Source organism: Vicugna pacos, chromosome 22 (genome assembly GCF_048564905.1).
Source record: "Vicugna pacos chromosome 22, VicPac4, whole genome shotgun sequence".
Taxonomy (NCBI): Eukaryota; Metazoa; Chordata; class Mammalia; order Artiodactyla; family Camelidae; genus Vicugna; species Vicugna pacos.
Genome location: NC_133008.1, coordinates 4,431,299 through 4,455,807, shown reverse-complemented (window position 1 = coordinate 4,455,807; position 24,509 = coordinate 4,431,299). Strand labels below are relative to the sequence as shown.

The following is a 24,509-nucleotide window of genomic DNA, read 5'->3' as shown; positions in this document are numbered from 1 at the left end:
ACGCATCTGTATGTATGTGTGTATATATATATATAACATAGGCATAAAGTTCATGATATACATACTCCACATTGTCAGCAGTTTCTACTTTCAGGAAAAAAGGGGAAGGGATGTAGCTGTCTTTCGGTACAACCACAGTTCTCTTTTCAGTATATCAGTTAAGTATACTTGGAATTTAAAAGTTTATTTAATTCCGAAATAAAATGCATGATGCCTCCACAAGACAGAATGCTATACTGGTCATTAAAAATCATGCCAGGGGAGATAGAATATTGTAGAAAAACGTGTAATAAGCCAAATGGAAAATGGAGGTCTCCACATAGTAATCAGGCATAGAGTGCTCGCTGGTTTTTATGACAGAGGTAATACACACTGATGAAAAGAACAGAAAATAGATGTTAAAGTGTTTATTATTATCTCTGAGTAGTCGGACCAGGATAGACACTTTTGCCCCTTTTTTCAGACTCTTATATTAAATACACATTATTTTTCACCTGGAAAAAGCATTTTTAGATTTCTAGTAAAACACATTGATAAACATGCACGAGTACTTACCGAAACAAATAACTAGGAGACACCACAGCAGCGTCACACAATGTAGAACGGGCGATCCTGAATAACACCACGCAGTTACATAAGGACCCACAAAGTGAGAGCACCTGCTGTAACAGGGCGTGGCCCCCTTCTAGTTGTCAGTTGTGTCTTCAGGGCTGAGGCAGTTCTCAGCACGGCCAGTGTCAGTGCTGGCATCTGGATGGGTGCCACTGGAGGTGAGGGCACCTGCAAGCCGAGAGGAAGAACAGAAATCATCCTCTGCTTTTTCTGTCTTGTTTCATTGTTACTTTAAAAGAGAGGCGTAAATAAGATAAAGAATCTTCCCTACTGAAATTTCAGTAATGAAACCGGTTTTAAAGTGTTCACAACTTATATTCTGCCTATAACTGTCTTTTCAACAAAGCATCATATCTATTAAATGTTAATTAACTCAGTTAATTAACTACCTGTTGAAACCTTTTAAAGAACATGAAATGTACTATGTAAAAACACCACGTCTGCAGTGACTAGCCCAGCTGTCTTGATGGCAGTGCAGTCAACCCCCACCATCCCGCGGCCATGAGCTCCTGATGCTGGTAAGAGAGCACGCTGCCGCCTCAGATAGAGAGGCACGGTGAAACCATTTTCTGAAATCTACAGCACTGACAAAACTTAACTGACAATTCCCAGGCTCCTTTGAGGCTGTCATTTTCGGTTTCTGGCCAACACCCGTCAATGAGCAGAACCACCCCATTCCCGAGCCATGGGACTCACGTGGGAAGCAGTTTTGGAGAAATTTCCAGGTATAGAATGTAACCAACTATACGTAGAACTCTCACAAAAGAAAAGATGCAATACTCTGGTTTTGGAAGACACTCAAAATATTCTCCTAAGCCTTAGTAGATGGAAAGGCTGGGCTTCTCCTCAGCCACTTATTTATTTCACAGCCAGTTAGCATCTCCCACAAACCCTGTTTCCCTGTGTCTGCAGGGAGACTGAGGCACACTGCTTCTGTCGATCTTATAAGTCACAGGGCAGAGGTGTGTGTCTCACGCCTGTAACCATCACACAGGGTCACTTCCTAGCCTCACTGTCTGAACTTGGCCCCATTTTCTCACCTGTTTATTTTGGTATCTGTTCTTCTGTAAGCTGCCTGAAATGCATTTTGGAACAAGTCAGAAGAATCAGTGGGTAGATAAATGGACAGATGGAAAGGTGAACAAAAGAAGAAAGAAAAGGGGAACAAAAAAAATTTCCTATGTAAAACCCTCTTGTAGTCAGGGAAGAAAACCACCATGGAGAAGTGTGAAGAGGCAGGTAGCTTAGGACTGTCTCCTGGATTCCATGAAAAGTCACACCAAGAGATGAGAGGGTAGCATTTTAAATAGTTAAAAAAAAAGCATGAATGGTTGAAAAATATATCTACAATATGTACTTTATAAAGAATAGATTCAAATCAGCAGGGCCCAATAACACAATCATTGGGTATTCACTGAAGTGAGAATCCCATCTCCAAACCACAAGGCATCCCTTCGGAGCAGAGAGTCAACACGGGGCGGTCATAAAACCGTACCACAAAAGCTACGCCATCCTGCACTTACGAGGAACGAGCAGCTGTGCTCGGGCTGCCCACGCGCGTCATTTACGCCCCACAGAACCTCTACGGGGGGGACGCCTAGCGAGCCCCGTCTCTGCAGGACAGAAAACAAGTCCGGGAGAGGCTAAGCCGACCTACCAGTTCTCCATCTCACAGGACTGGTCACTCCAGAACTGGACTCGAACTCGGAACCACGTTTGTAACCACAGTGCTACCGTAATTTATGTGCTTTTTGTGTGTATAATACATTTGTTTCTGGCATGAAAGGATATTTAATTAATGTTCGGTTGTTTTGTCTATATCATTAGCTCACAATTTTTATATTTTTGAACTGTACTTTTTCCCCTGGAGAATGAACGGAAAGAGCAGGGGTCAGAATGAGGTGGGGCTCCATTCTTTATCTGTTACCTCATCTCATCCAAGTCCCCAACCAGGGAGAAGGAGCAAATGTTCTCTTCACCTTTTAAAGAGAGGTTTCCAGTGATGGTGACTTACTCAACTCCAAAACCAAGGCTGGAGAAAGGCACATGCAGCAACCAGAGCAGTATCACCTGTAGGAAGGCAAAAAGAGCTCAGGGGAGGGCTCAGGGTGTCAGCCTGATTTAATTTCATTTGATAAAAGAATACCACAGTCTAAAAATACTAGCATGCAATGGATTTGCCCTTTCTTGACATCTAAAACGTTTCCACAGCCCACATGTAACATTATCGTGAACTAGTGAAAGGAAGAGCCCACAGACAGGGAAAATCAATGCCACAGGCAGGCTGAAACCCAGGCTGGAGGAAAGGAAGAGAAAGGGCATAGTTAAGAAGAGGGGAAAGGCTGGGAAAAAGACATCATCACAAGAACTCTCAAGCATCATCCAACAATCATATAATCATTCATTCAAGAGAGAGTTACTGACGTCCTATTTTGTGCAAGATTTTACAGCGGGCAAAGAAACCGCAGCGTCCATGGTGACAGCAAGTGGCGGGGCTATAATACAATTCTGATCCCGGTACCTTGCACACTTTTACTCAGTATAAAGGCAAAAAATAAAAAATAAAATAATACTATGTAAACTCTACGCATTTTTTGAAAAAAAATTAAAGAAGACCTAAATACCTGGACAGACAGACACACCACGCACATTCCTGGAACAAATGACAGCGCTCTTGGGATGGCAGTGCTCCCCAGAGCGATCCGTATACTCAACGTGGTCTCGATCACAATCCCAGTGGGCTCCTCTGCAGTAACTGACTAGCTGCTGCTACAATTCAAATGGGAATTCGAGGGTCTCAGTAACTACAACGTACTTGAAAAACAAGAACAACGTGAGAGGACTTGTAATTCTCAATTTCAAACCTTACAACTGTATCTCCAGGTGAGATTAGAGGCCATTTTTAAGTTATTACTGAGTTTATCCTTATTTTCTAAATTCTGTAGCATGAATATACCTGTTAGAATAAGAAAAATAAAAAGTAAGCTATATTTTAAAACATGCACACCGATTCATTCATTGAGAAAAAAAATTTTAACTATAAAGTGGTAAACACATATCTAGTGAAAAAGGACTACTTAAAAACAAGTGTGCATATACAATTTTCATAATTTGAAAACTGAAAAGCACAAACACAAGTTTCTAGGGAGACCAGTGAAACATACTAATAGTTATTTTCAAAACTTCTAATTGAACAATGAAATCTCAAGAAAGGCAAAATCCTAATTGGCAGCCAACTGCAAACACATGGAGAGCGAAGGCCTAGATATCACAGATCCTTTAACTCTGTTACTAACTCAATAGGAAAGGAAATTCCTCACTGAGGGGACAGTGGAATCCCATGCATAAGACAGGATACACAGTACAAACTGCAATATTATGGGGAGTGAATTTCTTAGAAGAATTCTAAAGTTACAAAATTGCTGAAAATGTATAAAAACACTGTCAGACAGATTAAAACACAGTCATATATATTATATAGAAACATATGAAGTCTGCTCCCATGTTGCATAGAAATACAAACATATTAGCTCATTTATAGGCACTGATTACTTTATCACAGTTTGAATATTTCAACTAAAACAAATAATCAATACTACAGTCCTCTTGTCAAAGCTACATGATAAGTTATTCTGCTAAGTAACCATAAAGTGTCTAAGATAGATCTAAAATTAGTGAAAATGATCTTTGTATGGTTCCTTGAATTCTTCTCAAAATTCCAAGCTTAATTTTAAAATAGATCTGAGCAGTATTTCTATATTATCTTTTCCCTTGGGAAATGAACAACACAGTCTGTGCTCAAAATTCTGTCCCGACAATGATTCACGAGCACCGTATCCTCACAAATCTGCTGGACAGAAAGGCACTATCCAGACACTGTGATCAAACCAATGAAACACAAGGAAGACAGTGACCCTAGCCTGGAGGGCTTATAGTCTGTGTCAACACCGGAGTTTTTATTTGATTGGTTTGATTGGGTAGCAAAATAAAATCAATCAAATACTTTCTTCTTTGAGCATTCTGTAAGTCATGACTGTTTTAAGTGTCAAGAGCAGGAAAGACTTAAGCATGACTTGATTAGGTCAACTAGCAACAATCATCACTGGAGAGTGAGTAATAAAGAAGTTATCTGACAACAATGCTTCTGCCTACATGAGACCTAAAATAAATCTACACTGATTTCCGAAAGGAAAATGAGGAGATGTGGTCCCCAATGAGAAAACAAACTAACAAGAAATCAAGAAAGGAAAGACGTTTTCATTAACGACTCCAGGCAGTAGTGGAGCATGGTGGTGAAGAGCACAGATGCTGGGGACAAACATGAGGGTCTGAACTCCCACAGCACTGGGTAGCTGTGACACTGATATTTCAGTGAAATTTTCTGCATCTCAGTCTCCTATCCATAGACTGGGGACAGCAACCTCACCCATCTCCTAGAACGGTCCTACGAATTATGTTACTTTATATATACAAGTTTAAATAAAATAACTCAGATTTTAAATAATACCCCAAAAGCACAAGGAACAAAGAAAACAGAGATAAATTGGAGTTCATCAAAATTTAGAAATTTGCTTCAAAGAGCACCATCCATAAAGTGAAAAAACAACACACAGGAGAAAATTTTTCAAATCATTTATCTGATTAGGAATTTGTATCTCCAAATGTAAAAAAAAAAAAAAAACAAAAACAAAAAATCCCAAAAAACTCCTACATCTCAACACTAAAAAGGCAACTCAATTAAAAGGTGAATAAAGGATCTGAAAATGTATTATTCAAGGAAAATATACAAATGGCCAATAAGCACAATGAAACGATGTTCAATATCATTAGCTGTAAGGGAAATGAAGTCAAAACCACTAGGAGAAACCGCTTCACACTAACTACAATAGGTTATAAGAAAAAAAAGAGTAACAAGCACTAATGAGGACACAGAGGGAGCGGAGCGCGCAGCCCTTGCTGGTGAGGACATAACACAGCGTGGCCACTTTGGAAAACAGCCTGGTAGGTCCTCAGAGAGTTGAATATTTGGTTTCTGAATGACCCAGCAATTCTGCTGTCTGGGCACACACGTAAGAGAACTGAAAACAAATGTCCACATAAAAACTCCTAAAGGAATATTCACGGCAACACTACTCATCACAGCCAAAAAGCAGCAACAACCCAAATGCCTATCACGTGATGAATGGGTAAACAGTGGGGCCCAGCCATACAGTGGAATAGTATTCAGCAATAGCAAAGCATAGAGTACTGACCCAGGCCACAACGTGGACAAACATTGAAAACGTTACTCAGTGTGGAAGAAGTCAGTCACAATAGACGGTTCCACTTACAAGAAGTGACTGGGTTTACATGAAATGTCCAGCACAGGCAAACCCACAGAGAAAGAAGAGTGGCTCCTTGGGGCTAGGGGAGGATGGGGAAGATGGGAATGACTGCTTATACATACGGGGCTTCCTGTTGGGGGGATGAAAATATTCTAAGATGGACTGCGAGGCACAATTCTGGGCATAGAGTAAAAACCACTGTACACTTAAATGGGTGAATTGTATTAAAACTTTTAAGAAAAAAAGCACCTCGGGCCAGTACATTCCATAGTAATGCAAATTGCTAACTTTTGTTAGAGGAAGAGGAAACTGCCCTCAGCATGAAAGCACGAGATCAGCAAATGTGAGTTAACCGGAATTGGACAGAGCATTTCACTTGAAACAGTTGCTGAGTGTACACGAAATATTCAGAAATACGAAAATCAGTTTGACATCACGAAGAAGCATTCTGCTTCAAATGCAGATCAAGTATTGGGCAAGCCCAACAGCTACAAAAGTACAGAGAAGAAACTTGTTTCTTAAAACAAGCACCAGAGCCAACAAGGAAATCGTGGTGAGGAAAGCAGGCGGCCGAAAATCTGGAACAGTTTGCTACAAATAATTTCTCCACTGAAAATTTAAAAATAAAGTGAAACTGATGAAATGCTCTGTTGACCTCACATGAATGGGCTTCCTCCGGTGCTCGACTGTTGGGTAACCCAGATTGAAAGACTCAGGGAATCAGCATGGCTCCTGGGAGTCCCCAAAGGACTGCCCACCAGCACGCTGACCACCATCAAATCTGCCAGCGTTATACAGAGAAAAGACCAACTTCTGAAAGGCGCAGGAAATGTTGACAAGGGAATAAAAGGCTGTGGTCAGTCCTGGGACAGAGGCCCTCTGAGCAGAGGCCAGAAGGCTGCAGGTGAACTGCAGTGGCCCTGGGGCAGGAAGGGACCACTAGGGAGCAGATCTCAATTCTCTTCTCTCTCTCCATTTGGTAGGAGAGATAAAGCCTGCATCGTTCTCACCTGGAACTGTGGGTTCTGGCTGGCAGAAGTCTTACCCATACGGAATGATTATTCAAGACTCTGTGGAAAAAGTCAAGAAATCGAGAGGGAGTAGGGAGTCAACTCCAAGAGGCTCTAAGATGCTCCCATATTTATTGTGTATAATCAAAGGAAAAATTCATTATCAGTTGTGTGATAGTAAGGAGGAAATTCGGGAAAGACAGGGTGAGGCAGAGATTGTAGAATACACAATGAGTACAAAGGATTAGTTTAATTTTAAGGAAGTAATGGGGTGAAGGGAACAAGATACATTTTTAGATATGTGAATTACAAAGCAGACCACCAGACCAGCCAGGCCTTGTTTTGGGGATAATAGACGTTCTAACAGCACACAAGCCAAGCGTTTATAGCTGAGGGCCTCGGTCCTTGCTTTGCAACCAGCAGAGTGCTATCTAAAACTTCAACTATGCAAGCAAAGCATTGTCTCTGCTTTTTAAGGCAAGGAGACTGGAGTGAGGATGCACAGGAACTTGCTTGCTAAGCAGTTTCTAAGCATATTTTTCTCTTCTTAAAGTTCACAGGCGGCTGGGGTGTGTTACAATTTGTTAACGCAATCATGGGCTCCCACATGGAACCATTATGGAGGACAGACTAGGATGACAAATCCTGGCTGTCGGTCTTTTCCTGCCAGCTGCAGCCACTCTAGCAGGGACTAGACACATCCGTGAATAACGATCCTACAGAACCACCCACACTCTTTAACTCCTGGTGCTTGAAACTTAATAGTAGCTCTACACAACTTACTGAATAAAAGTTTCAGAAATAAAAGTTATTACAATCCCTTTATATCTCATAATATTACTGATTTTTCTGATTGCTCTAAGCTGTTTCTACTTAGTAAAGCACCTAATTCTGCAGGTGAATTCAGTAATTCCCATTGGGCATATCTTGCCAGCTTGGGCTCACTAACTTCTATTTGTCAAATACAGATAAACTTAATTGATTTCCTTGTTTATCAATTTCAGCCGGGAGGAGATGGAGTGTCACTCTGTTCCTCAGCCCAACCTCAACACTTTTCTCATCAACTCAGGTCTCCTGAAAACAAAACAAAGCATTTGTTTCCCTTCCAATCTTTCCACAAACCAAGCAGAAAACATCAGCCTGGAGAAAGAATTCAACACAAATGTTAAAACAAAAATCTATAAACCTGAAGCAACTCCATCTCCGAATCATGATACACAATGACATGAGAGTAAGTGTGTCAGGCACAAAGCATGCGGGAGCCTGACCACCTGATTTCTATTCTTCAAAGGAAGGAAGGTTTTCGTATTTTTTATTATAATTCTTTGTCATTGTTTCTGATTATGCCAAAAAATAGTTTATGAAGTAATTATGCACTGCAATAACAGATATTTATTGTATAAATTACAGAAGGCATTCAGAGGGGTAGGAAAACCCACCTCTGTAAAAAATACAAAATTTCTTCCCCTGTTAATAACACGTATACAAAATACAACAGAGAATTCAAATTCTTGTGGAGAGGAGCAAAAGTCACAGAACCAAAGCAAAGTCATTACAATGAGTCAATTCAAAATTCACTGGACAAACATGTTCAATGCATTCAAATAATATTAAAGGCACACTGCTAACCATTCACTTAATGATCTGCAGGCTAGAGGAAGAATTTCCCTCTTCAACAGACAAAAGAAATCAATAGGGAGCCCCAAAAAACAAGGACCAAGTAACAATCAGGTTTTTTACAGTTCTGATAAATCAGCATGTTCTAAAGAGCAAAATCCAGAAATTTTAAACATTCATTCAAACCACAATGAAACAAGCACGTAAAAAAAAAAAAAGAAACTAAGCTCATAGATCATGTACATAGATCAATGAGAATTTCTTGTACCGCTGGAAGAAAGTACAGGCAATATCCTTTTACTTGAAAAATAAAACTACTTTTAAAGATAACTGCTAAAACACATTTCATCATTCATGTTGCCTTGAAAACTCTGAGGCACTTGTATCTGATCAGAAAAGCAATTCTGAGTAATACTAGGTTACAATTCAGTGCCAGTTTGCTATAGAAGAAAAGAGAAATGAAAAGCTACTGTTTCTCATATCCTGCACAAAGTGTGTAGTGCCTCCTTGCCTCTTTCTCCTCCCATTTTCCAAGCTCATGCTCCCCAACCCTTCTGAAACAAGTATGAGAACCTCTTATTCCCAACAATATACCAAATGACAAACAATATCAATTTATTTGTGTAAATATATGCCTACACCTTGAACTGGAGGAGAAAGGTATCCGAAGTCTATATGGAAATTATTTCTACCTTCCTGAAATCACACACACAAACTTTCACACAGGCACAGACACTTACCCCTGGATTACTGGGCACTTCACAAGCTTAGTACTTACAACTTCTAGAAGATAACTTTTTAGTTAGTTTAAAATACAAAACTGTCAGCTTTTGAAAGCCTTGATCATCTGCTAAACCATCCAAACACGAAAGAGACCCAATTAGCCTTCTCTGTAGAATGTAATTTCCCTTGATGGCAAAAGAGACCCTAAGGATTACTGGATCAAAGATTCATGTTTATCACTACCTATGATCGTTTTTAAGCACATTAACAGATTCAGAAATTATTTCTCAACAACAATTATTCGTATTGAAATAGCATACGTGTTCAATTGTCTATACAGAGACTAGGTACCTTGATGGTGTTTAAGAGCTATTTTGTTTATTGCAATAGTTATTTTCAAGTGCAGACAAGGAGGGTGTGTATTACTCAGTTGTTGAGCACCTGCTTAGGATGCACAATGTCCTGGCTTTATTCTGCAGTACCTCCAAAAAAATAAATAAAAATAAGTGCATATTTAAAAATAAGAATACAGTTATAAAAAAAATGCAGACTAAAACCCACTGCAATCTATGTGCTACAATTATACAAAAAAAGTGTTTCTATCAAATATTGACTATATCCAATCACAGAGACAACCACAAGTCACGCCTGACAACCATCACGTGTGATTCTCAGCAACCCTACTAAGTAGACACGGAAGAGGAACCCGGCGCTGCGGATGAGGAGACAGAGCTCGGAGGAGCCGGGTACGCTGACCGTCCTGCTCCCCGTGACACCGTGTCAGCACAGGGCAAGCGCTGACGGAGCTGCACTGAGGGGACACCCAGCTGCATGGAACCTTGGGGCACTGGGGAGTCCCAGAAAACACTCAAAAGTGTTCAGTGGAAAACCAGCTCAAATATATTACACTGTGCCGCATCCTTTTAAAAGGGAAAATGACTGAGACCTTTTTGATGCCTCCGTGTCCTTTCTGCCATCATCAATTTTTGCATTCTCAGCATGACCAGTGTTGAACTGGACCCCAAAGGAACTGCACTCAGATAGAAGAGATTTTAAAGTTATTTTATGAAGTTTGTAAGACTCTGTCTATGCCTCACACAGGCGGTCATCCATCACTTCTCACCTGTGTGGGCGTACCACCTGAAATCACTCCTTTCTGCTTTTTAAAATCCCTTCATCTAATCCAGACTTTTCAACAGCAAAGAAGCAGCTCAACCACAGACACAGGACAGTTTTTCACCAAACGGACTCGAACAGCCCATCAGACAACCTGGAAGCCCTTTTCTTCTATTAAACCCACTTCCAGGTACTTCATCATTTTCTGATTGGTGGACTTGGCCTCTGACTGGCCTACTCAGAGAGCTCCCAGCCTCACATCCGGGGGTGGGAGAGGACCCTGTTGTTGGGGGATATCAGTGCGGTTGGTGGAAATCCTCCAGCCAGGTCTGCTCGGGTTGAAGTGCCACAACGTGCTCAGAAATTATACCGTCAGCACCCCTGGGCTCCCATGGACTGGTTTCACATTAACCAAACTCATGACACACCGATGAAAGAAAACCAGAAACTTACCTTATTAATGTAACAGAAGATGTGACACTATGAACCAGGTTGAAATATCAGAGTTCAACCATGAGTACATTTTCTCCTCCACCGCCCAATCATGGGCAGGCAGTCACATGGCAACCATGGACAGAAGCAGAGCAGGAAGGGATTCTAGATTAACTCAATGGACTAAATTTCTGTTATAAGAACTGATATACTGCCTGGAAAACAATTAACGCCAATCACAGTGCACTTTCCATGGACAGTGGCCAAGATACGACTATGAGCACCTGTGTAACTCTCCTTTTCCTGTCCTTTCTGGGCTAACTTATGCACAGGGGTACATAGATTCAGGGATACAGGTAACGCTAAACACCCAAAGCCCATCTCTGGGATCCTCAAAACCAGACAGCGAGGGTTTAAATACCAGCTCTGCCACTTACTAGTTCTGTGATTTTGGCCAACTTACTTACCCTCTGTATGCCTCAATTTCCACATTGTAAACCTGAGACAACAATCAAATTTTCCTTACTCGCTTGTTGAAAAGATTGAAGGATTCATTTCTGTAAAACTCTCAGAAAAGAAAGTAGCACACTTTTGGTGCTCAACAAATGTTAAATTAATATCAAAGTGATTTACAAGTCTGCCTTCTAATCATTTATGTGTTTCCTGGCTAGTCTAAGTCACAAAGAAAATCCTTATTTCTACTTTTATAAACTCTTGGGGAGAACACTTCTCTTCTATCTCACCACCTGTTTAAACCACGGGAGGGGGATGCCTCCTAACCACTCCACTGGGCCATGGAGAGTGCTTCTCCCTTCACACCCCTGGCACCCGGCCCACATCTAGCCCTCATCACAGTAACAGACTGAGGTGTGAGTCTGGGAAGACAAGCAGGGCATTTGAAATCCTTCCTTTCCCTCCAGTGTTGGTCACCATTGGGAAGCACTAGGGATGCTCAGTTCCATGGCAGGAAAGCCCTGTGCATGAAGGGGCAGGTCCTCTCAAGGGAAGGCTCGCTGTGGCCCAGAGCTACATGGGACAGCGTGAGTCTCTAATTCTGGGACACAGTGTCATGACATGCATTTCCCACAGCCCTGAATTTCATGGAGAATGTGGCTTCATCAGTAACAAAGAAGACATTTATCACATGCCTACTTTTTTGTGTCATCTCTCAGTTGGCTGCTGGAGACAACATGTGTATAAGTATTGGATCTCCTTAGGCCCCAACATATATGAAGTAACAAATAATTCTGTGGCTTAACGTTGGATAAGGATGACTGTGTAACAGTTCTTACTCTGCTGATGCTTAATTATGGGTATAGGAAATATGGAAGCTCCTCAAATATCTTTCATCATAAAACCAGATTTTCTTATTTTCCTGTTTCTTAGTAATTTCCAAAGACTCTCAAATGATGGCTTCACACAAAACAGCAGCTAAAGTTTTTGAGCCCTCTTGACATACCCACTGTGGTAAATTCTTTACATAATTTCTAAGTCTCACAATTCTACAAAGCAGATATGAATGTCCCCATCTCACACACGAGGGAAAATCTCAAAACGAACTGACTCAGGCTCACGTGGCTCAGTGGCAGTGCGTGCATGCAAACCCAAGTCAAAAACTACACCCCTTCGTAAATGCACCAAATCTCCTACCACCAATTAACACACAGCGGCGGGGTCAATACTCAGGGAACTCAATACACTTTTCAGCTTTAAGGTGCTCCAGAGGCTGCTTCTAGCTCTTTTATAAAATCCCGGCTCACTGGTTTCTAACACTGGAAGACAAGACGTATTTTGCCATTGTTTGCAATGCAAGTCTGAAATGTTCACAGTGACATGACAGAATAAAACTAAGATATAAGCAGAATAATTTTTCCAGGTAGACAGACATAATGGACATTGGGCTATTCTGAAACATTAAGCAAAGGAATCAAAATAAAATCACGTTGTTTAAGCCTTCTTTTACAAACAGGAAAATCAAGACTGTAAGAAAGTGCAACAGCGCCACCTATGGCTGAAAAGACCTTCCAGGTTGCCGGGAAAGATGCAACAAAAAAATTGCCTGTAGGATCAGAAACGAGAATCAGATAACTAAAAGCTTATGTAGCACATACTGCACTTTGCTTCCGGGGAAGGGAGGGGTATTCAGTATTTAATCTGATATTGCTAATACTCCTGAATATAAACAGAAGACATAGGCTCATGGAAACTCATCTTAGAAGAGGAAAGATTCCAGTCCAGCCACTTCATTTTGCAGGAGGGGAAACTGAGACATGGGATCTGTCCTCCTGGTAATCGGCAGCATAGCTCTCCTAGGTCTCATGTCTTGCACTGTAGCAAAAGCACTGTACTAGGCACTATATTCATAAAAGTCACATGTGTATTTTTCCAACAGTAGGATATCTAAGTATTTTGCAAAGTACTTCTAAAAGAGCCAGGATATCATACAAGTTTATTGAAATACAAAAACATTTATTTACATAATAAAACAGCATGAGCTTTATTCTATTAGAAAAGTGACATGTCAAATCAATATTTTGATAATTTAAACCTGTTAAGAGTACAGGAAAAAAAATCAAAATTTTCTTTAATCGCAAGAGAAGCTTATTCCCTAAAAATGATCAATGTGGATTTTACTGAACTTAATTGATCTGGTCAGAATCCCACGAATTTAAACGTCTGAGTGCATGGCTACATGGCAACATGAATTCTGAGTTGTAACAATACATATTCTGTGTAATTAATCTTCAAGGTCATCTGATTAAGGCAATTTAACTAGTCCCTGTCTCACTAGAATGATACAGATTTCATCAAAACTTCATACTACACTAAAAAAAAATGAATCCTTCTTACTTTAAACCATATTCAAATATATCATATATATATATTGAATATGCATCAGAAATAAGCGAAACTCTTTAGTATTCAGAGTTGATCCTTCTAAAATATCTGTCATTGTGACAGCACACTTTTATTAATCACCTCTTGGGTTCTTTGTATACAAGGCGTCTAACTCTCACAGTCAGACAATTTAAACGATATTACTCAAATTTCACAAATGAGGAAATGTACTTAAGCCATGAAAACAACTTACATTTTCATCAACAGGAAAGAAAAGAGTAAAGATTTTACTTACAATATTCACTGACAATCTTTTCTTCCATATTAAGACTACATAAAGCAATTCACTCTTTGTAAGTATTTCTGTCAATAAGGGCCACTAGAGAAAAACAAGTAACATCATTAGCACCGGTTGGACTTTCAAAGCCCACTTCTCTTTTGCACTATAATTATTTTTAATGTTTGGTTTTCAGTGCTTACAGAGCAATAAAATAAAAAAATTAACTTTTCATATAATTACCTGAGAATTAAACATTTGTGAAAATGTACAACTTTAATTTATGCCACTCTGTCTCACATTCTCAATGGTGTCTCTCCTTTGAAGGCCTCATCAGGCTGAGATCACTAAAATCGGCCATTTATGGAGCCACAGGAGTAAGGGTAACCACTTAATGGGAGGCTCATTAGAGGAGAAGTTGAGAATGCATACTGTGCAGCCTGGATTCCAGCACCGAGCTAGCCACCGCCAGCTGCGCGTGATTCGCGACAAGCTGCTCCATCTCTCAATCCCTCAGCTGCAAAAAAGGAGACACTGATACCTACCGTCAAACACCTGCTATGAAGTAAAACACGAGGAAAGCATTTTAGACTTAAGTAGGTGTCCACTCAGAGCGAGTTTGGTCATTATGATGATGAGGATGGCTGTTAGTAAATTAAGCTAGGCCAAACAGGAGAAATCACCTTAAAGTAGAAACATTTTAAGTCAATGAGCATTCCTTTTTGGATGGATTGCAGAATATTCTATTGATTTTTTTAATAAAACAAGTTTTGTCCATTAATTATAGATTTACAGGTTCATGACAAGTCTCCAGATAAAGAATTAGAGGCCTCTAACCTCTGAATACTAAGAAAGTAAAGTTTAATAAAAAATTACGGGGGAGATTATACCTCATTTTGGAGAGTATGTGCTCAGCATGCATGAGGCCCTCAGTTCAGTCCCCATTAACTCCATTAAAAAACTATGTTTTTTAAGAAATGGAGAATTAAAGCAAAAAGATGGAGGATTACAGAATTTTTTAGAGACCCATGTCAGATTTTAGATTGGGAAGAAACCATCCATTTCTCAGAAGAAATCTTGAGAACTATGTAAACTGGATCTGAGATGTCTAGTCTTCTAACATTATTCATGAAATCATATTACCAAGTCTTAAAACTACCTGATAACCCACAGTGGTGATACTGTTCTTAACAGCTGCCATCACGGATCGAGCTCCGGCTAGGACTGCTCTGTTCTGACATCTCTGCCCCTGAGGCCTCACCAGGCTGAGTGCAGTAAATTCGGTCATTCATGAGCATCTCAGGTAAGTCCTCCATTTGTGTTTCTCACTCTCCCCTCACCACCCCCTCTGAGGCAAGCACTGTTATCATCTTCCCCACCCGCACACAAGGCCACTGAGGCACAGAGACTAAACCCGTTCCAGGTCACATCGTCATTAAAAGACGTCTGTATTTCTGCTGTTTTGCTTTTGACAAAGGAACCTGAGATATCAATTCAAGGGAGACTGTTAAATAATCAAGTCTGTCAGGTCTTCACCTCAAAGAGCAGATGCTATAAATTCCTGATGTAGGATGAGGCTGCAGCTACAAATTGGCTCAGCTTGAATTTAATATCCAAGATGAAGCAGCGGATACACATAAATATTCACGACTGTCAACTCCGCTCACGGGTCTGGGCCCTTCACTGCCTGAACAGGGGTGAAATCCCCACCCGTGTCCGGGAGGGAAGCGCGGCTCTTCCCGGTCTCACCCAGGATTCACGGGCTATTCCCCCCCCCACAGGCCTCAACGATTAAAAGCTGTCAAGATTTTGACACCATGCAAATCTAAAAGACATTTCTGCAGATGGAGCACTTCCTCAGGCTTAAATCTTTTTTGCCTACACACAGCAAGGGGGAAAAATGAAACATGATTCTACAAAGTCTCTGACCCTCAACATTCACAGGAGTAGAACGGCCACAGCACAAGATGACTCTTGACATGGCAGGATGAGAACAAATTAAAGCCGCCCTACAACAGGCACTCCCAGACACAGCGCTCAGCAGTCTTCTGCACACTCACGATTGTGCAGCCCTTACCACAATCTATTTCCAGAACACTTCATCACCCCAAAAGAATCCCCCTTTCACTAGCAGTCACTCCCTAATCCCCCTCCACCAAGCCCCTTGCAACCATCACCTGCTCTCTGCCTCTGCATGTGACTATTCTGGGCATTTCAGATCACTGAATTCAACAGTATGTGGCCGTTTGTGTCTGGTTCCTTTCACTTAACGTGCTGTTATCAAGGCTTGTCAATTTTGAAGTGGTATCAGCATCTCTCTCTTTTTTTTTTGGAAAACGTTAAAGATTATTAGAAGGTGGTAAGTACTATCAAAAAGAGTAGAGTGGAGCATAAGTGATTGGGTTTCAAAGGGAAAAGGGCGAGTTGAACATTCAGGGTGGACTTTCCAAAACAGGTGGCCTTTTTCATTTTCCTCTTTTTTTTTTTTCATTTTTATTCACTCTTACATGTGAATAATGTTCCACTACATGGAGATACTACATTCTGTTCATCCATTCAACAGCTATGTATGGACGAGGTTCAGAAGAATGAGTGTAAGAGGTGACTAGCAGGGATGGCATTTAAGCAAAGGGCAAGATGTGCTTTCAAAGAAAAAAAGCCAACAAATAGAGGCACAAGGAAATTCATTGCGTTTCTGAGCAAAGTGCATGCTTGCTTCGGCAGGACTACCGTGCAGGGCTGGGGCGGATATTGGCAGGATTCACGGTGTGGGAGTCACCTGAGAAGACTCTTCACTGCAAGCAGCTCAGCCAATTCTCCTCCCATATCCTGTATTGTTGGAGCAATGTTTCTAGGTTACTCTTATTTCAAGTAATAGCACTTTACTGTACATCTGAACATCTCCATCAGACCGCATTACCTCCAAGCCAGAGAAAATCATTCACTGACTGGAGCAGATCCAAGACATATCGGTGATGGATCAGGGAGTCCTGCAGCATCCCAGACTGCAGGCACAAACCCCACATGTGCCCTGGTGATGTCCGGAAAATAAAATGCATGGAAATATCTCACTGCTGGTACACGAAATCTGCCCTCAAATTGCCACAAAATCATACTGGCAAAGCAATACTCAACCCTCTCACTACAAAAAACAAAAAGCTAAGAAGGCAAGTTTAGGCCCTTCCTTTGAAAATCAGCAACCATCACTGCCAGTATCTGAGCTGGAATGCTCCTGACTTTGAAAACCACTGCGCAGTTACTTTTCAAACGTGAAACTCATATATGTATTCCACGTAGATGATATTACAGTAGGATTTTTCTTTTCAAAATTTCCAGTTGCAGCATAAGCACAAGAAAGTTTATGTTTCAGTTCTAAAAAAAATCAATTATCCTCCACTTTCTTAATTTTGAACTTATTAATATTTTATAAATGGGGCTATGCTCCGTATTGTAAACCTACTGTTTGATTTCTGCAAACAAGACCTTTATGACCTCACTATTTTAGAGCAAACTTTAACGATTCTTTGAGGGGTGGGGCCCGGGGCACTCACTAACAGCTCTTTAAATACTGACAAGGATGTTCTATTAAGTAGTGCAAAGGCTCTAACTCCACATTAGCTCAGAAAGCAAAGAAACTACACCAAAGACTTACTTTAACAATTTTATATATTCCTATTCTTTTGAATATTAAATTTCTTAAAAGATATGATTTTTTTGAAAAAGACAACAGCTGTATTAAATTTCCTATCACCAAGAAAGCAATCTTTATCAAGAATAAAAACCCCTATGGAAATCACAATGACAGGACGTTTCTAGCTAAGTGAACATCCAGATCTGAACACAAACTTAAATCCTATCAGATCTCACTCGAACGAGCTCAACAACGTCCTGGGCTACCCTGGAAATTAGCTCTTCTGTTCCAAATGTTGGCTGAGCTAAGATCATCACACAAGGCAGGGAAGGAGAGAATAGGAAAGTCCACCTGGCGGCCTCAATCAATTTTCTTCCAGCCACAAGGTGCCTCTAGGGCGGCCACACTAACAAGCCCTCCCCATAAGGAAATCTGGCATCCACACTAGCCCTGCCGTCCTCAAGCAGCCCCGACGCCCCTCTCCCTGCGTGTGGATGGTCTTCTAATGACCCCCCAGTTGGTGGCACCCTCCCCCTCTTCCCCGCTACACACACACACACACACACACACACACACACACAGAGCAACGGCAGCCTTCACAAATCACAAATTTGATTACATCACCCCCACTTCAAACTCTTCAGAGGCTCCCTGGTGGAATTCTAGCCCCACCCCAGACACTGCTCGCCCAGCCTCACCTCAGTACACAGGTCCCCAGTGACCTCAGGGGCCACCTGACCTGCTCCTAATTCCCACTTGCCTCCAGGCTCATTTTGACTGTTTCCCAAGGAAGCCTTCCCTCCCTCCAAACTCCACAATTTGTTCCTCTGTTCCTAGAACATTCTAGCCTAAGTCAACTTCTGACACTGCTAAGCTCTCAAGAAGCAAATACATTTTGCTTACTAATGTGGCTCCAACCTCTCTCCCCTAGACTCACAGAAATACCCGTGTTATGAATAAATGAATGACGGGGTTGGTTTCAAAGGGACAGACATACCTGCTCTCACCCGTCCCGACCCTCTGTCTGTAGAATATCAGAAGCAAAACCAGAAGTATCTTTCCTGACGGTCACTTTCTAATGACACCCTTCACTGCCTACTGTGTCAGTTCTAGTAAAACCCAATTTCTTCCAAAGACCTCCACCCCGCACTCTCTCCAGTGTCCTCCCCAGCAGGGGCACCCACCACCCTGGACCACACAGGGCATTCTCCCCTGGTCCCCATGCCAAATGCCTCCAGGCCTCTGCCTGGGCTGCACCTGTGACCTGAGCCACATTCTTGACTCCTTCTCCTGGCTGACACTTACTCTGTCCTCACAACTGAATGTAGGGCCCATTTCTTCCAGGAAGTCCTCTCTGATAATGTCCTTTAGGTCTCGGCTGGGCTCTATCTATAGCAGAAGTACATGGTGACCAACAGGGTGTTTGCCCGCTCCTTTGAGACCACGAATTCTTGGGGGCCACGTGGGAAGGAGTGAGAGATTACAAGAGGGGTGGGGGAAGCAAAAAGCAAAAATCACAGCCCAAGTCCCAAATTCAAGGATACCTTCTCAGAAAAAAGTCTAAACTATTTCACATGTGTGCAATTTGTCTACTATTTTTGTGGCTTGTGGACAGCAAGAACTTGGTGTTCTAGTCCAAAGCCCAGATTACATGCAAAAAATGTATATATTCATATCCAAAGGTAACCAGAGCTGCTTAACAACAGTTTGCAGTTAGAATTGAAAGGAACTTTGATAAAGGCAATCTCTCTCTCTCTCTTCTTTCTATTCTGGCATCATGTAATTTTAGAAGTATTTGCGTGACTAAGAGATGGCTACAGCCTGTGATACTGCACTGCAGTGTTTGGGGCTGAGGAAACCCAGATTATATTCACTGTGTAAATGCAATCACACCAACACACTGATAGGTGCCGTGTTGGTGGAGCTGACGTTCCAAAGCGGGCAACCTTATGTTGTAAGAGAACTCTAAATAGAAAGTAAGAAATGCAATGTTCTGTACTCAATTTCATTTGTTATATGGGCCATTAACTGAGAGTATATCTTGACTAATGAAACCCAAAAATAAATTGTCAACGTCAATTTTCTTCATCTGACCGTTTTATGCTAACTTTGGATATCAAACCCTCACTCCATAAGTAAAGATCAGGTTTACGCTGCAGCACACCTACATCCCGTGGAAGAAAGCCAATCAAGGGATAACTGGAGAGTTTCCCTCCAGAAGCTTCTAAGTCTGGCTTTGCACCTGTACGTCATTTGCCACCACGTCATCCTCAAAGGAGTAAGACCTTACCTCTGTGGGGCGAAAAGCACTGCGTTGCTTCAGAAGCATCAAAGAACACTGAGCTTTGTGAAACAGTCCTGAGGCACTTAAATCGCACTTTTTCTGAAAGGCTCCAATACTGACCCACTTCACCATTCCAGGCATAACAGGGAGGTACCGGAATTAGTAGAGAAAACACGCCCTTGAAGTCTGACAAGGCCCTGCTTGAATCCTGCTACAGCATTTACTAGCCACTAAACGGACCAATTCCTTAACCCCTCTGAGAATGCTTCCCAATCTGCAAAACGGGGCTGCCACCGCCCACCTGGGAGTCATGGATATGAATGCAAAATGCAAGTAGGGCGGCCGACTGATACCTGACACTGGGCCTGGCTAGTTTCCCTCCACTGCCCTTCTCTCCCTTTAAACTTGCACTGTTCCCCCGGTAAGGATCAAGCCCCCGGAACAGACTGCCCGTATCTTCTGTGTATCCCTGGATACATGCCTTACACTTAGGAGGCCAGATAAACTGCCTCCTCCCCAGTCACTATCAATGTTCTTAAGATTCTGGGTTTTTTTTATCTCCCGTTTTCAGGGAGACTATTCCAGAACTTTCCAAGCACCATTCTCCAGGTTGGCTCCCCTGCCAGCGCCCATCCCTTCTCACCTCAGATGCTCTGTATGATTGCCTTCTGTTCATGGGAAAACGAGTTCGATAGGATTGGGACTCCCAAGGACTACCCCCTCCCAGACAGGTGAGTGTGACTACCTTCTCCCCACTCCAACTCCAGCTTCTAAGAAGTCTACCCTCCCAGACCCTGCAGCCTCTTTATCTTCCCAAGACACACACCTGGCCACGACCCTTCCTTCAGATTTCTTCCTGGCTGGCCCTGCCCACAGCCCAGCCCCTTAAAGATAAATGGCATTGCTCTGAAAATCCCAAATGCCGCTGACTGACACACGAAAGCTGCATGGTCTGGGCTTTCCTCCAACACAGGCACAGCCATGCCCCCCCCTCAGCCTAAGTCTGCACCTCTCGAGATGATCTAATTCACATGCAAGTCTGTGAACACCAGCTAAGAATGACGACTCCCAACGTGTATCTCTAGTCCGGCTCCTTCACCTGAGCCCCAGTCTCATAGACACGAGTGCCTATTTGAAGTCCTAACTTGAATGAGAAATGGCATCTTAAAAATGCCAAATGTCCACCATTTACTCTGGAATTCGATTCCTGACAGGTACCTCCCAGGCTCCCCATTTTAGTAACAGCCCCAGCACCCACCTATGTGTTTGAGGTCACATTCAAGTTCCCCTGTTCCCTCCCCCCAGCCCTGCCCTGGAATCAGTCCTATTATTTCCGTCGCTAAGCCCATCTCAAGTCTGGTTCTGCAGGGACCATGGCCGGAAACCCACAAGCTCACAGCATGGTGCAGTGAGTCACAGTCCTCCGAAGGGTGCTCCCTGGAGGGGGAGGCATCTCCTGGCACGGTTCACCTCAGAAGGCACTAGATTCTCACAATGGAGGCCCAGGAGAAGGGACTCAAGGTTCTCCCGTGGTCTGAGCTTTGAAGGGCCCAAGGTCTAGGGAAGCTCCTAATTAACAGACACACTTGCCAGTGATCAGATGAGGATGGAGGATCCCAGGAAAGGCTGTTCTCAATCCGACCCCTGGGCTCTCGGGAGCCACGGAAATGGCCTGTGTCCAGGGCACAGCCCAGCCATCACAGATCCCAGCCTGCATTTGCCAACCCAGACAGCCTGGACTCCATCTACTTGCGACACTTACATCTGTTCTGTTCCCCACACAGAATGTGATGGACTCATTCAGATATTCTGACTTGTCTCAAGCGAGACAAATTCAGTGAAAAATGAAGTGTCCACATTTGGACCAGAGCATGAAAGGGGAAACAAGGCCTCATGGACAGCATGATGGTGGTGGCGAAACCCTTCCCCCAGGTGAGATGAACCAGGGTAGGAGTGAGAATCCAATGTCCTAGGTCTACAGAAGCATCTTCCTTCACGGCTGACTGGGGTGTTGGAGACTCATTTCCGCAAACTAACAACAAGGCCGACAGTGGTGGACGTCAGCTGCAACAGACACGGAGTAAGCTATTTACTGTCAACATGGGTTAAAAGTAAAGGCCGTGGCAGGGAGTCCTGCACGGCTGCTGAGGCAAACCACAGACCCGGCTCTGAATGCCCACTGGCTGAAGCAGAGAGGAAGCTACGGTCCCCTTTAGCAGTCCCTGTGTCCACCAGATCCAGGTGAGCCAGCTACTTAGGAGAAGGCCATGTAGTCCTGATACTCAGAAGAACCAGCCTCGGAAAGGAAAAAAAAATAGTGGCATGGATTTTAGACCCAATTCTGCCCCTTTATAAAGGCAAAGTAAAGTAAATGGCACGGGGAAGTTGAATGCAAAAAAGAAAAATTATATAACAAAATGATGACTGCTTCCACCAACAGCGTCCCCTGCAGCTGTTCACCCCCGGGCCTGCCACTTCCTCACCAGTGACCGCCGGCCAGGAAGCGCCGTCACGCACGTCACACAGCGACAGCCAGGAACCGTGTGCCGAGCAGGTTTGTGTAAAAGCAGGAATTGAGCAAGATCCTGCAGAATTTGACTTTACAAGTTTAAATACTCCATGAAAAGAATCCCTCAGCAATCGCCTAAATCAATTCGCATCTCACTTCTTCAAAACACTCAAAGAAATTTAATAAGGGTGCTTTTGTCACCAAATATAAGGAAGACCAAACAGGTTTCTCAAAGCAAGGATTTTAACAGGTATCAAACTCCAGTGGGTGATAGGCTAACAAAGCAAAAATTCCAAAAAACTAGAAAATAAAACGATGACTAGGATAATACACGGATCAAGGCAGCCATAAAGTTTTTGCTTTTTAAAGAGATGGAGACAGTACGGAGGGCAATCTGGCTATTTCCAATGCAGGGTTTGAACAGCCCACATTTTCAGACGCAACAACATGCTCACTGGGCAGTACAAGAGAAAAAGGAATAAAGAAAAAGGAAAAGAGGAACAAGAGAAAATTAGAAACACACAAAAACAAAAATGATTTTTACAGCATGTACAAGAATTTATGTGAGTGTGATGAGGACAGGGACGCGGGGACGGTGAGACCACCCTCACCTCCTGATCCAGGAAAGGCAGGGGCCTGAGGGTAGTGGCGCTGCCGGGGGAACCCAACGTGGTCAGCACCCCTAACCAAAACTCCACCTACACGCGTCTAGGCAGCTTTTGAGCTACAAATTATGGTCGCATTTCAGGCTGGACAGTTTTACTCACTTCCACCAAGAGAAACAAGAGAGAATTAGGCTCTGCTCCTGCACCAAAGCATTGTTTAAAAAATTAATGACTGTGGAATAGTAAAAGCAACAATGGAGTAAAAGTGACTGGAGGAGAATGTGCTTGACCCGAGCTCACAGACCGCGTTATCTCACTGACTTTAAGAAGCTGGCTGAGCTCTTATGGAACCAGAACAGACAGACCCACAAGAAGGGAGGTTTAATGTGCTGCTGCATTTGGTGCCGAGAGCCATGCCTCGTACACGAGGTTCTCGGTAAACAGTGTTGACAATGTCAACCACTATGGGCTAAACACACATCCAGCTACTCCGCCAAATCCCAAGGGCAGACTTCAAAAAGCAAAAAAAGCTGGCATTCTCTGGTGGGTCTGCAGATTCACAGCCAAGCAGTTGCTGAGCAAAAATGTCACCAGTGCCTCCTATGACAAAAGAAGAGGCACTGGCCTGGGGGCTGGGGCAGGGCTCCAGGCTTCCACTGCTCATCCACCAGCCTGTCCATGGGGAGAAGGTGGTCGCTGCTTACTTTGTACCGTTGCACCTACCTTGACTGATGCCTGGGGCCTCAGCAGGTGGTGACATGTGAGGTTAACGGAGCCAGCCTCGGTATAGCACAGTGCTGGCAGCTATGCCGTCAGCAATGCCCAGGCTCTTAAACTTGCCAGCTTATTTCCAAGAAGCAGAAGGGGAGTGCGGGCGTGTAGATCACAGGGCCCTGTGAGGACAAGTACAGATCATGGCCACGACATGCCTCTCCCCTTCCTTAAGCCATAGATGGATGTCCGGGAGGAACAGAAAATTCATCCAGAGCCCACTAGTTGGGCTCTCGCAGATGGGACTCGGGTACCCTGTGCCTCTCACTCACAGGCCTGGTCTGGACATTCTTTTTTTCAATTCTCTAGCATCTTCTCCTCCAACTTACCAACAACCAGAAAGTAGGATCTGATCTTAGGTAAGTTCAAGAATCACAGAGCACCGCTTTCACAGCAGGCCCGGCAGCACGTGCCAGGTCCTCCGACCGTCACCTGTGGGACCGCCATGAGCGCCTCCAAACTTAAGGCCCGAGGCTGTAGGCCGGGGGGACACAGCTTCCCTCACTCTACCCAGCAAAGGGGGACCACCTCTCGACAAAGGCATCTCACCCTATTCTGCCCGAGGGACAGCACGAAAGATACACGGGGAAACAGAGCAGAAGGTGCAGGGTAGACAGCCCATAAGAGCTCGTCTACACTTCCGAGGCAAAGTGGGGCCGTTGACTTAATCACAGGGACAAAGTGAGAATGAACATTTCCCTGCTATGTCCCATACACCGTGATACGCCTCTCCCTGTGTAAGGAGTTCATTCGGAAGTCC

General features: G+C 43.1%; 1 protein-coding gene across 1 annotated transcript in view; it reads right to left on the bottom strand.

The window, feature by feature from the left end:
• LOC140688385 (trafficking protein particle complex subunit 9-like) overlaps positions 1-24,509 on the bottom strand; it is a 488,572-nt gene that overhangs the window by 380,937 nt on the left and 83,126 nt on the right. The window contains exons 11-12 of the mRNA XM_072947071.1: positions 3,237-3,426; positions 2,592-2,682 (exon numbers count right to left, since the gene is read on the bottom strand). The gene's annotated coding sequence lies outside the window, so the exon portion shown is untranslated. The remainder of the gene's footprint in view (positions 1-2,591; positions 2,683-3,236; positions 3,427-24,509) is intronic.